This window comes from Euleptes europaea, chromosome 12 (assembly GCF_029931775.1).
Source record: "Euleptes europaea isolate rEulEur1 chromosome 12, rEulEur1.hap1, whole genome shotgun sequence".
Classification (NCBI taxonomy): Eukaryota; Metazoa; Chordata; class Lepidosauria; order Squamata; family Sphaerodactylidae; genus Euleptes; species Euleptes europaea.
Window position 1 is genome coordinate 39403518 of NC_079323.1, and position 13662 is coordinate 39417179.

Genomic DNA, 13662 nt, shown 5'->3' on the forward strand with positions numbered 1-13662 from the left:
GAATTGTCATATTGTGTCATGTACCAAAAAGGAAAAAACAAATATTCCTCTTTAATCTTATGTGATAATAAAAGGATCCATCTGGCCATCCGTCTTTCTGTGTTTCTTTGTCAGGCATAATTCCTCAGTAAATAAAGCCAGGAGACTCAAACTTGACCACCAGCTGCAGGATAATTGTGGGAGTTGCAGTGCCAAAGACAAAGGAAATCTGGCTAGTGGAGCTAGTATGGTATCGTGATTAGAGTGTTTGACTAGGATCAGGATCTAGGAGATCCAGGTTCAAATCCCACCTTTTCCACAGAAGCTTGCTTGATGACCTGGGGCCAGTCGCAAACTCTCAGCCCAACCAACCTCACAGGGTTTTTGCTGCAAGGATAAAATGGAGGACAAGAGAAGGATGTAAGACACTTTGGGTCCCCATTGCAGAAAAAGGTGGGGTGTGACGTTTGCTAGACATCTGATTTTGCCTACAGTTCTCCAAAACTCTTGCCACTGCTTCGTCAGGTTCCTGCTGCAACTCTTCGGGCAGGAGGCAGAACTGCTAATTCAGTATTCAAACTGCCATTGAATGTTGAGAGCTCAGCAAGGTACGGGTTGGCAAGCAGATCAAGCAGGGTCAGGCCTGCAGTCATAAATATGGAGGGGGGTTTAAAACCATTACATACTGCGATGCTTTATGTGTATTAAAAATTCTTATTGATTTGGGCCCTTGTGGAAACGATTACAATGATTTTCTGCTGCTTCTGTGTATACAGGCGGTCTTCTGTTGATTGCTATTGAAAAATGAACAGGCATTCTCTAAAAAATAACGTGACATTCAACAGCCATCAGATCAATTTTTTTATTGTGAGGAATAGCAGAGATGTTGGTTGTTGTTGGTTTTCTAGGGGGCAGTGGCGAAACGAAGATATTATAAGATGCTTCCAACATCCATTTAAGAATTTCCAAACGTGCATTTGCAATTAACATTTCAAACATGCTTCAAAATACAAGATCTGGGATTTCCTGCCAGAAAAGTGGCAAGCAAGATTCCCGACTCACCGGGAATCCCCTTTTGCTGACCGGGCAGTAGGGGAGGAGAGCAGAAAGCAGGCTGGGTGCTCAAGGCCGGGCTGGGCAGCAACCGCTGTTAGTCAGGCCGGCCGGCATGCTCCCGTTACCGCGTGCGGCTAATTAGCTGCCCAGCCAATCAGCTCCAAGGTAGGTTCAAATTCAACCTATCAGGAGCCGGGAAGGGGGGAAGGCAGTTTTTGGGTGGGGCAGCCAGCAACAGCAGAGAGTGAAGTTTTCACTCAGGTCCAGCTGCACCACAGAAAAGGGGGGTATTGGGGCTGCAAAAGCCCAGTCGTCGCCGGCGTTGTCCCGTCCCTCCCACTCTGGTTTTTGTTTTCAGATAAATATCAGGTTTTGTTAATGTTAAAAAAATTTTTTTGTTTTTTTGTTAAGCGGGTGGTTTCCGGTTATTGTTACTGTTGTTTGAGTGATCATATTACGACACAATTATGGCAGTTGCAGCATGAGGCTAGATGGGTTTATGGGGGGAAGCGGCCTGCGTGCCCCTTTCCCTCACATGGGGGATCCCAATAAGGGATTTTGAGGAGAGGCTGGGTGTGAACATGCCCGGCTCGGGGGCAAATGGACAGCCTCTCACAAGTGGCGGGGGAACACCTAGTGGCAAAAGCCAAGGTGTATCCCTGGACCGTCATCCCTGCTACCCCCCAGCAGGACCACTGGGGGTGGGATAGGCTCCACTGTCCACATAAGGGTCGGACTATGCCTCCATCCAGCCCCCATGCTGTGCCTTGGCATCATCACTGATGCCAATACATAGTTGTGGCCATTTGTCCAATAAAATATTAATCTTTAAGCATAAGTTTTTGTTAAAGCCTGGTTATTGAGATCTCCCCACAATTAGCCATGGGACAGCAAAAACCTTGAAGTTATCTAAGATAGAGTTGCATTAAAACAAGCAAATATTTCTGAAGTTGCAATTAAAAGAAATAAAATTCTCTTTAATCCATACACCATTTACCAACCAAAAATATGTATAACTGAATTAGCCAGAAAGTCAAAAGGCAAAGCCTGAGGTTAGCATTTATTATTATACACTTCAGGTTATGTTTGCGACATGTGAGATTTTTTTTTTAAAACAGCATCTTAATATCTGTATCCCACCAGTGCATTTATTTGTGCTCACTGAGCCATGATTCAGGAAAGAGGGTGTGTGTGCGAGTGTGATAAGGATCATTTAATCCCCGCTGACGTTCATTTGAGGGGGAAAATCTATTATTTGATTTTGCTTTAAAAAGCTCTGGCCCTGTACATGTGACAGTTTAACCTGAAAAAACAGACACTTCTCAAGGGCTTGTTTCTTATTGAGCTTAACTGGGCAGAGGCAAACAAATCTCATTCCTCTTCATTTTGTCTTCTTTTTGCAGTTAATCTGCTGGATTCGAAAACCATTCAAGGGGAGCTGGGATGGATCTCCTACCCAGCACATGGGGTAAGTTCATTAGACCGCAAAATAAGGAAAGTGCTGTTACAGTTCGACGCGCATAGTTAAATTGTGGAACTCCCTGCCCCAGGATGTGGTTATGGATGCCAACTCGGAAGGCTTTAAGAGGGGAGTGGACATGTTCATGGGAGGAGAGGGTATTCATGGCTACTAGTAAAAATGGATACTAGTCATGATACATACCTATTCTCTCCAGGATCAGATGAGCATGTCTATTATATTCGGTGCTTTGCAACACAGGCAGGATAATGCTGCTGCAGTCATCTTGTTTGTGGGTTTCCTAGAGGCACCTGGTTGGCCACTGTGCGAACAGACTGCTGGACTTGATGGGCCTTGGTCTGATCCAGCATGGATCTTATGTTCTTATGCTGTTAATCATAGGGCTGTCGATTCGGTTCCACCCGAACTGCAAAACCGCCAAACTTCGCCTGGTTCGGCGGTTTTGCGGTTCAGATGGAACCGAACTGCAAAATGGCGGGAAACCGCGGTCCAAAACTCGGCAAGTTTGGGGGACCGCAGAAAAAATTCTGCAGGTTCGAGATCCGCCAAACCTGCCTTTTCCGACCTTTAAGGGCTTCCCTGAAGGCGTGCGGGGGCCCCTTTAAACAGATCTGCGCCTCCCAGCTGGGAGGCGCAGATCTGTTTAAAAGGCCTCCCGCGCGCCTTCAGGGAAGCCCCGTGAAGGCGCGCGGGGGGCCCTTTGAACAGATCTGCACCTTCCAGCTGGGAGGCCCTTTAAACCGAATTTTGCCGAAGCCGAACTGTACCGAATTTTTTTCAACAGCCCTAGTTAACCATCCCCCCTCCTTCTAAGAACAACAGACCAGAGAAGACATTCACTTGAGTTTTCAAGTTGTGGTCTCTATTATTTTTTAAAATAACATTTCAAATCTCAAGGCATGTGTTCTATATCACAAATACCATTTGAACATGTCTCTTTAAACAGAAAGCATTGAAATGATGGGGCTTTCAACTGTCTTGAAGGAGACGGATTTCCAAAACACTCTACTGACTTTCACAGAGGAGGGTTAATCAGGCTTGATTTCAGTCCAGTAGCACCTTAGAGACCAAGGTGGAAACTGTTACCATGATTTTTAATCAGGCTTGAACACCTTTTACACTGAAAAGGTGTACACTGAGAGAAAAGAGCCATTTGTAATGTGAACAGATTTTTTTTTACCGGTGTTGGTGTTTTCTTATAAACTAGCTGGAAGCAAGAACTGTGCTAAATTTTAAATCTGGAAATGATTATTCTATAGCTATAGTATGAAATATATACAGCAGTATGGTGTTTCCATCTGAAAGTAGAAGAAGAAGAAGGAGAAGAGTTGATTTTTATATGCCAACTTTCTCTACCACTTAAGGAAGAATCAAACTAAAATTCATGGTAATATTTTTTCTTTTTAAATTTAAACTATATTGAGGCTATATTGAGGCTCTATTTTATTTCCCTTTCCCCTTCTTTTTCTTTTCTGTACCCCTTTTCTATAAAATAAAAAAGGAAGAATCAAACCATAGTTTCCTTCTTGTAATTTCTCATTCTGTTAGAAATGAGCAGGTTTTTTAAAAAACAAATAACAATTCTGAGGGACGCTTTCTGCCCACAGTTAGATAGGGGCACCTGGCCTATCTTTTTTCACTGTTCAGGAAAGCATAGCACAGCTGGCTTCCATGACAATATGTATCAACTGGGGGTCTTCAAGATGACCACTGTTTTAATGAACATCAAACTTTTGTCATTGTTTGCAGTTTGTTACTTTGCAATCTAGGCAGCAGATCAGGGTTTTTATATCTCTTATTTCATCTTAGTCACCCATTCCATATACCAGTTGTAAGTTTAAACCTAATCTCTTTTTAATTCAGGGCCAAATCACGTGCTACAAAAGACATGTGAACTGTTGACAGATGTGGTTTGGGAATTCTGTGCTAGGAGCTTAATTGCCAGGCATGCACAGAGCTGATTCAGATTGAGACCACAATATGTGGGGAGAGGGGCTTAAACCTTTCTTCCTTGCCCTGTTTTTTTCTGAAACAACCCAGTAAGCATTTGCCCTGCTGGGGAAAATTGCATGTTGCCATCAGTATGTGTAATTTTTTTTTTCCAAATGGGGCAAATAGCAGCTCTCTGGGACCATTTCTGGCTGGGAAAAATGGCACAAGGGGAAGGTTTAGCTTCCTCTCCCCTCATACCCTGGTCCTAATCTGAGTCCTGTTTACATGTACCTGGGAATGAAGTTCTCAGCATGGACCTCCCAGACAACAGCTGATTTAATTGGTCCTAAGGGTGTTACATCTTTCGGTCATAATCCCCCTCCCCTTAGATTCCCTCTTTACTGCAGGTGCTTCATATTCCTCCATGTTGGTTGTCATTAATTTTGCTTGGTGCAGTAGTGATACTGTACACTTCCTGTGGCATTGATGAGCAATAGATTTAGAATAGAAAGTTCCACAATTGATAATTAATTTACGAAATTTGCTGTCACAAGATGACCAACAGCTTTAAAAGAGTTTTAGATAACCCCATGAAGGGTTCATTTATCAATGGCTACCAGCCAAAATGAGAGGGAAGGTGGCATGTTATGTAGCCCAATCTCGTCAGATCTCAGAAGCTAAGCAGGGTTGGTTCTCTGTTGGAAGAGCACCAAGGAAGGTTCTACAGAGAAAGGAAATGGCAAACCATCTCTGCTTCTCACTTGCGTTAAAAGCTCCTTGCTGGGGTCACTATACGTCAACTGCGACTTGATGGCACATACGTACGTATCCGCCAAAATAGTGAAATGGGCCTTCTGCATTCATAGGCAGAATACATCCAAGTATCAGATGCTGAATATAAGCAACTGGATGTTTGGGGTGGGTTCTTGTTTTTATGCCATACTTATAAGCACCTTAAAGCCATTCCATTGAATACCATTGGTTAGTCGCTAGATGAACCTTTGGTCTGATTCAGGTGTGCATTTCTTTTAAATTTAGGGGTATACGTTATTAAATGTTTAAGCAATAAGGATTCGTTTACTATTGATATATTTGTGTAAACATTAAACAGGCCAATTATAAGCAAGGAGCCTGTAATTGGGGGTCAAAAAATAAAATATCTGTAAGATTGATCCCTCTGCCTGTAACTGAGACTTTTTCCGATTCATGTTTAAATGCTAACATTCTTAGTAGTTCAAATGATTGCTTTTAAAAATTAAATTTACATCCTGCTTAGTTTAATCAGTTGTACAGCTGACTTTCAAGTCTTCTCTCTAGTGCAATTAAACATCATATTTTCTTAAATGGTAACTTCAAAGGAACCATCTCTGCATGAAACTGAAAGATGGATAAAGTTTTCATATATTACACTTGAGAATGCATGTTGAAGATCTCTTGAAATATTGCAGAAAAGTCACTGCTTGTGGAAACTGAATGTGTATGTGTATATCTAATTGAATTCAGTTGAGTTATCTCACAAGTAATTGTGCATAATAAGAGCTCCATGGCGCAGAGTGGTAAGCTGCAGTACTGCTATCAAAGCTTTGCTCACGACCTGAGTTCGATCCCAATGGAAGTCAGTTTCAGGTTGCCGGCTCAAGGTTGACTCAGCCTTCCATCCTTCTGAGGTCGGTAAAATGAGTACCTAGCTTGCTGGGGGTAAAGTGTTGACAACTGGGGAAGGCACTGGCAAACTACCCCGTAAACATAGTCTGCCTAGTAAATGTCGTCATTTGACGTCATCCATGGATCAGAAATGACGTGATGCTTGCATAGGGGACTACCTTTACCTTTAATTGTGCATAGGTTTTGCTGGCAGATGATGTCAGTCATCAGGGGGCTATTTTTGCCTTATCAGCTTTTAAAACCAGACACAATATTTTACTTAGGCGTAAACTGTAGTTTATGGCTTTATTCTGAATGTAACCACTATTAGCATTTTGTATTTTATAGTTGCACAGTTTATTTGTATTTTATGCTCATGTTTATGCTTTTGATTTTATGCTGGTTATGACCATGTGGTTACAACAATAAACTTGTCTACTCAGTTGTGCACAGGACTGCAGCTTTCTCCCTGATTTGTATCTTGTGCAGGGAGATGATAATGATACTGAGAAACCTTTGAACGGTTTCTCGCAGACATTCTGAAAGGGAACAGTGTTTTGATAAGACAGCGCTGATTCCCACCTGATCAAACCACATCAAACGGCCGTGCTACAGTCGGCTTGTTGAATTGATTGCCAACTGTGCAACCCTGATGTTTAATTTTCTGGTTGATTCATATCACACATTCTTCCAAGATGGATTATTTTTTTTATTTTTTCCCCTTTATAACATTTTGATATTGAAAAAAACAGCAAATCGTCATCATAACCATCACTATCATTATTTTCTAAAGTATCTCAGAATATATTGTCCGTTTGGTCTGGCAAAGGAAGTGCTGAGATGTGAATACAGATTCCACTGCTTAAGCGGTGTGACATGATACACAGTTAGGTAATCTGACAAACTGGATACTCAGAAAGTGGAATGGCAGAAATATCACATTTCATTGGGGGCACCAGAAAATTCCTTTAATTATACAGATCAGTAATGTATCAATGTATTTATATCATTCTGAATACCTAGAAACTTCCCCAAATAAGAAGAGAACCTTGTGGGAGGTTGCCAACCTCCAGGTGGGGCCTGGAGTCCCCCCAGAAATCCAACTGATCTCCAGACTACAGAGGTCATTTCCCGTGGAGAAAATGACTGCTTTAGAAGGTGAACTCTATGACAGTTTGCTCTGCTAAGGTCCATCCTGTCCCAAACTCTCTCCATGCTCCATCCCAAGTTTTCACGAATTTCCCAACCTAGAGTTGGCAACCCTGGCAGGCTTCCTTATGAGGCTTTCATTATCCTCACACAGACCAGCCATAGAAAAGAGCAAGAGTCCAGTAGCAGCTTAAAGACTAACAAAATTTCTGGCAGGGTATGAGCTTTCGTGAGCCACAGCTCCCTTCTTCAGATACCACACACAAACCAGCCAGTTATTATCACATTTAGTGATTACTTGCAGAAATGCATGGGGCAGGAGACCTCCAGATTTTCCTTGTGATTTTTGCTGTAGGGTACTGAATGAGACTCATCGCCAGCATTTTGCTATTCTTTGCAGTAATCTCCAATTGAGTGATAAAAGATATAAATGATGTGGAAGTAGGGGTGAGTAGTGTAGTGGCCAGGTTTGCAGATGTCACAAAATTATTCCGGGGTGTGTGTGTGAAAACCAAGGATGACTGTGATTATTAGGAATGGAATGTAAAAACCTGATTTTATAATCTCCCTGTATAGATCTATGATGCAGCCTCATTTGGAATAATGTGTGTTCACTTCTGGTCACCATATCTCAAAAAGGACATTGCAGTACAGAAGAGGGCAACCAAGATGATTAGGGGGTTGGAGCGCCTTCCCTATGAAGAAAGGTTGAAGAATCTCTGTCTTTTCAATTTAGAAAAGAGATGACTAAGAGGGGGACATAATAGAGGTTTATAAAGTTATGTATGGGGAGGAGAGGCTTGACAAAGGCTGTTACCGCACTAGGTATTCCCAGCGATGTATCAAGAGTTTGGAAATGTTATAAAAAACATCACTTTAAAAGGGTTTTTGGATTCCACTGCTAAAAAATGGTTGGAAGACGTCTTCACAGCTAAAGGGGCCAAACAAAGTGCGAACAGTATTTTTTGTAAAAGTTTCAAACTCTTAATACATTGCTGGGAATACCTTGTGCGGTAACAGCCAAAGATAATTTTTTCTACCTTTCTCAAAATACTAGAACTCAAGGGAATCCAACCAAGCTGATGAGTAGTAAACTCAGGACAGACAAAAGGAAATACTTCTTTACACAGCAAATGATTGAAATGTGAAGTTTGGTGCCAGAGGATCAGGCGTAGGCAGTTTTAAAAGGGGATTGCATAGATTCATGGAGGAGAGGTCTATCAATGGCTGCTAGCCATGGTGCCTAAAGGGAACCTTTGCGTTCAGAGGCAATAAACTTCTGAATCCTAGCGCCAGGAGGCAACATGAGGAGAAGGCCTTGGCCTCTGTGCCCTGTTATTGGCCCTCCAGAGAAACTGGGTGGCCACTGTGTGAGACAGGATGCTGGACTAGATGGACCTGGTCTGATCCAGCAGGGCTCTGTTTATGTTCTTATGCATATTGGTGTTGTTTTTCAGATCCTTATTTTTGCTCTTTATTTTTGCTCCTTATTTTTTCCCTCTGTTTTTGCTCTGTGGGTCTCTCTGCTGGCCCTTTTCTCTCAAACGCCAAAGGATGGCACAGGGATGAAGCAGAGCAACATGAGCATTACAAAAAAAAAAAAAACATGCTCTGTTAATCCATTTTAAAAATGCTTGTGTCTTGTGCAGCTTTTGGGTTACATTTTGGAAATGTGGGTTAATTTGGTAGGGTTGCCAGGTCCTTTTTTGCCACCGGCGGGAGGTTTTTGGGGCGGAGCCTGGGGAGGGCAGGGCTTGGGGAGGGGAGAGACGTCAGTGCCATATAGTCGAATTGCCAAAGTGGCTATTTTCTCCAGGTGAACTGATCTTTGTCAGCTGAAGATCAGTTGTAATAGCAGGAGATCTCCAGCTAGTACCTGGAGGTTGGCAACCCTATGAGTTGGGAAAAAAATTTTTTTTCTCTGCAGGCTGTACCTATCTGTGATTTTAGATTCTTGGGTGGTGGTGGGGTGTGTGTGGGAGGAGAGAGATATGCATGATTTGTTGGATTGTACAGTGATTCCATGAATGGTATTTGCTGAACAAGCTTTCTTTACACTGATTGGTTGACAGTCTGAAGGAAAGTGTGCTAGAATGCTTTCGTGCTCCTATTTAATTCAATAGCAAAACAACAAGTGACTTTAATGGAAAGGCCATGTTAAGAGGCAGTGTAGTATACCGCTGAAAACCAGTAGATGTCAGGGCAATAACAGGGGAGGCCTTGTCTTCTGTGGTCAGCTTCTGGGAACCTAGTTGGTGGATGTGGGAAACAGGATGCTGGACTCGATAAACCATTGGCCTAACCCAACAGGGCTCTTAATGTTAATTTGCCTGAATGATCTGGCATTTTAAAACTTAAGCTTAAAATAACTTTTGTTGTTCCATGCTTGTGTCTCAATATAATTACTGTGCTGCAGAGAGAAATACTACTGAAGAAGGGAAAAGAGAAAGAGGGAATGGACAATATTTTCATAGCCCTTTACTTCTACAGTATTAATTAAAACTCTGAGATCTACATCTGTGGGAGACCTGGTTAAAATATGAACTTAAACTTCAGAGGGAAAGCATTATAATAAAGATGTCACATCATATTGAAGCATTGCTAATAGCGCAGAGGTGATTTACAAGGTAAAGTTAATAGAGCTACACTTGAAACTGTGACTCACAAATGAGGATATTGGTACCATGCCAGCTGAGTTCCAAGGTGTAGTAATATATTCCCATCACAACCCATAAGTGCCTATATACTGAGACAGGTTACTTTTATAAATATTGAAAAAGACTGCCTTTCCCTTCCCTTAGAAAGACATCCAGGGAGTTCTTCCACTTTCATTGGGCAAAAACACATGGTCACTTTAGCCTCCTTTATTCCCTGTTTCAGCCAGGATTCAACCAGGATCGAACGCACGTTTGGCAAAAACGCTTGCGTTCAATCCTGGCTGAATCTTGGCTGAAACAGGGAATAAAGAAGGCTAAAGCGACTGTGCGTTTTTGCCCATTATTGTATCTTGGCAATCCACAAAGGGTTAATCCTAAACAGGAAGAAGATGATTTTGTTTGATGGCTTCAGTGTTCTTTAGATACTTTTCATTATGATTTGCAGCTATACGGAATTCCTGAATATTCATTTTGTGATTTATGCTCATTTGTATTCATCCGTTTTTGTTCCACTTGATAACTCTGTGTTCGAACCCTGGATTCAGTATTAGCACCCTGTAAGAATGTGATTGCTTTATTTTTTTTAAAACCCACTATCCCACGTATCCACAGTGTTCTCATTTGCAGCACAGTGATCATCTGGTCAAGCTCAATCAAGCCCATTGGGAGGCTGGGCCTCTCCACAAAGCCGAGCAACAGAGCTATTAAAAAGTGCAATAGCTACATTTAATATACTTGATTGCAAAGTCCACAGAGATGATATCCTGCATCAGCACCTGCACGCGTGCAATTTCCCAACTGTCAATCAATCACATTTGTGAAAGGGCCTAGGGAATGAGAGCCACTTAGTCTTTGCCGAGCATATTATTGATATGCTGATTAAGCACGACGCAACTGATTATTAACTGCAATTCACATAAATTGCAGTGGTACAGATGTGGGGTGGAGTGGGGGTGGGGTGGGGTAAAGCAAGTTACTTCAATCAATGACACACATCTGAGCAAATTCGTATGGGTTAAAAAGTCTGGAGTCCAAGCCACCCTTTGCTTACCCAAATAAGAAGTTCTCTTTGTCCCAGTTCAGTTTCTTCCCAGATAAATATAATTACGAGTATCAACTTTGGTGCATGGATGCCATGTGCAAGGGATTCCAACATGTGCATGGCTTTTGTGTGCACTTCAAGGAAGTGAGAAGCTCTGTGGGAGCTGGGTGAAGAAGAGCTGCCACCTCCACTGAAGTGAAGGGGAACTCATGCGCACTGTTCTCCTGGGAAGTTGCTGGGGGGGGGCAGGAGGGCAGCCACCGTCCCTGTGGCATGCAGAGAGGGCAACAGAACTGCCTCTCCTACAAGAGGAGAGGGCCGGGTAGGAGAGGCAGTTCTGTCGCCCTCTCTGCATGCCACAGGCATGGCAGCTGCCCTCCTCGCCCCCCCCCCCCAGCTATAGCCCTGAGCATAAGAACTCCATGTGCACATGTATTTTTTAACTTTACATTGGCTATATGACATTTTAATTGAAGTTCCTATGACAGAGCCATGTCAGGTTAAGTAGGAATATATGAATATGTCCTGTTTAATTTCTTCTTGTATGTTGACATTAGGGCTGCCAAGCACCCGATAAGAGTGGGAGATCCCCCATTTCAAGTTCCCATTTATTTTTAAATACATGCAGCATTGTGTATTTACTGGAAGTTCTTACTGGAAATAACAAAGGGTAGTTCTAGGAATTGCTACTCTATGGTTTTACACATGCTTTTAATTAGGGGGTTATCTTATCAGTTTTTAATGATCTGCTTCTGTTTTATTGATGAGCGATGCTTGTTGTTTGCAAAGGCTTGTTGTTAATAGCTTTTTATATATTGTGATTTTAATTGTAAGCCACCTTGAGCAGGACTCTGAAAAGGTGGTATAGAAATAAGTAAGTAAGTAAAGGCAGGAGTCTTGCTGCATGAATCTTTTACAAACAGTCATGAATCGAATTGGTGCAAGAAACCGACACAACATGCATATCTCTCAAAATTTAACTTTGCATTTAGTGCTCCTGCCATGGATATGATTTGGAGAAAAATATACAGTCAATGGTTAATTTGACTGAACATAATTTTAAAAATTTTGTTGGCAGAATATAATGGTAAAACCTTGGAGGAGCTGGGAATGTTAAATATTTTTGAAGACATAATCATTGTTTAGGTCCAAAATCAATAACAAGAGTCCAGTTCAACTGGATTCCAAAAGTACAGTTTGGTCTAGGTATTCTCTTGTTGGGCACTTGGAACTGATTGTGCCATTGATATTAATAAATAGAAAAGTTTCATCTCACTTTGCGTATGTTAGTTAATGAGGGCAACTCCTAATTGTTTTAACATGGAGGTGCTTCACAGTGCAATCCTGAGTGGGAAGGGGTAGTTGGGTTGGCCCCAGGGACAGCGCCGCCACACCGCCTCATGAGTGGCTTGCTAGCCCGAACATACATGTTAAAAATTCAATTTGTAAAAAACCTTGTGAAACTCCTCTATAGAATTGTTACATTTCACATATAGAAAGGAAAGCACTCTAGTTATGGAGTGTGAGATAAAAGTTTGAATAAACCAGTCCTATCGTATTTTGGTCACATTATGAGAAGACAAGAGTCACTGGAAAAGACAATCATGCTAGGAAAAGTTGAGGGTAGCGAGAAAAGAGGAAGACCCAACAAGAGATGGATTGACTCAATAAAAGAAGCCACGGCCCTTAATTTGCAAGACCTGAGCAAGACTGTCGATAGTACATTTTGGAGGACATTGATTCATAGGGTCGCCATGAGTCGGAAGCGACTTTATGGCACTTAACACACACAACAACTTAACTGAGGCTGAAATGAATAACTATCTAAAAATATCTTTGATCCTGTCTGACAATCATATTTGCTTCTTTTGCCAAAATCTGTATAAGGTAAAAGAGTAGAAACATGTTAGTACAAATGTGAGTGCTTCATGTGAGGAAGAAGAACCCAAAACACAGATTTAAAGTTATGGTGGTAGTGGGGAGACAACTGGGTTGCTTAGAAGGATTTAGCCACTACAGTTTTGACAAGTAACAAGAAAATGAGGCAGCAATATGTCATAGGAACCAAAATGTCATATCAAAACACTGGCTTTCTGTCCAGTTTTAGGGATAGGAGTGAAATCAAAACAATGTTTTTTGAGTTGAAATGGTCAGGTTGCAAAACGCAGTAATATCCCTATAGTAACTTTATGTGATGTAGTAAGAAAATTACAAGGTCAGATCAACAGTGAAGCAAAGCTTCATACCATGGTTATACGATCTTTTCTCAGAAATTCTTAAAAAGCAGGCCATAGCCAGGGTACTGTACATCTTACAAATCAGTTGAAAAGCCATAGTAGTATGGTATCTTTTTCTTAGGATTAACCAAAATGTTATAAAGGCCATTTATGCATGGCTGTTTCCTCGCAGTCACCCCGCCGACTTCTTTGGGACTTTGATTATACTTGCATTTTCCAACTGTCAGAGGTCACCTTGCTCTCCCCGTGCATTTCTGTGCATTTTGCCTTCGTTTTGTGGATTTGTGTTTAGAAAATGTGGGGGAAATCCACGGAAATGCATGGGGAGAGCGAGGCAACTTCTGACAGTCAGAAAATGCAAGCATAATTAAAGCAAAGCCCCAAAGTAGTCAGCGGGGTGCTGCAAGGAAACAGCCATGCATAAAATGGCCTTTATAATATTTTGGTTGATCCTAAGAAGGAAACAGCCATGCATAAATGGCCAAA

The 13662-nt window shown here is 41.8% G+C and overlaps 1 protein-coding gene across 1 annotated transcript in view; it reads left to right on the forward strand.

The window, feature by feature from the left end:
• EPHA3 (EPH receptor A3) overlaps nt 1-13662 on the forward strand; it is a 260564-nt gene that overhangs the window by 26692 nt on the left and 220210 nt on the right. Inside the window, exon 2 of the mRNA XM_056858063.1 lies at nt 2439-2503. The gene's annotated coding sequence lies outside the window, so the exon portion shown is untranslated. The remainder of the gene's footprint in view (nt 1-2438; nt 2504-13662) is intronic.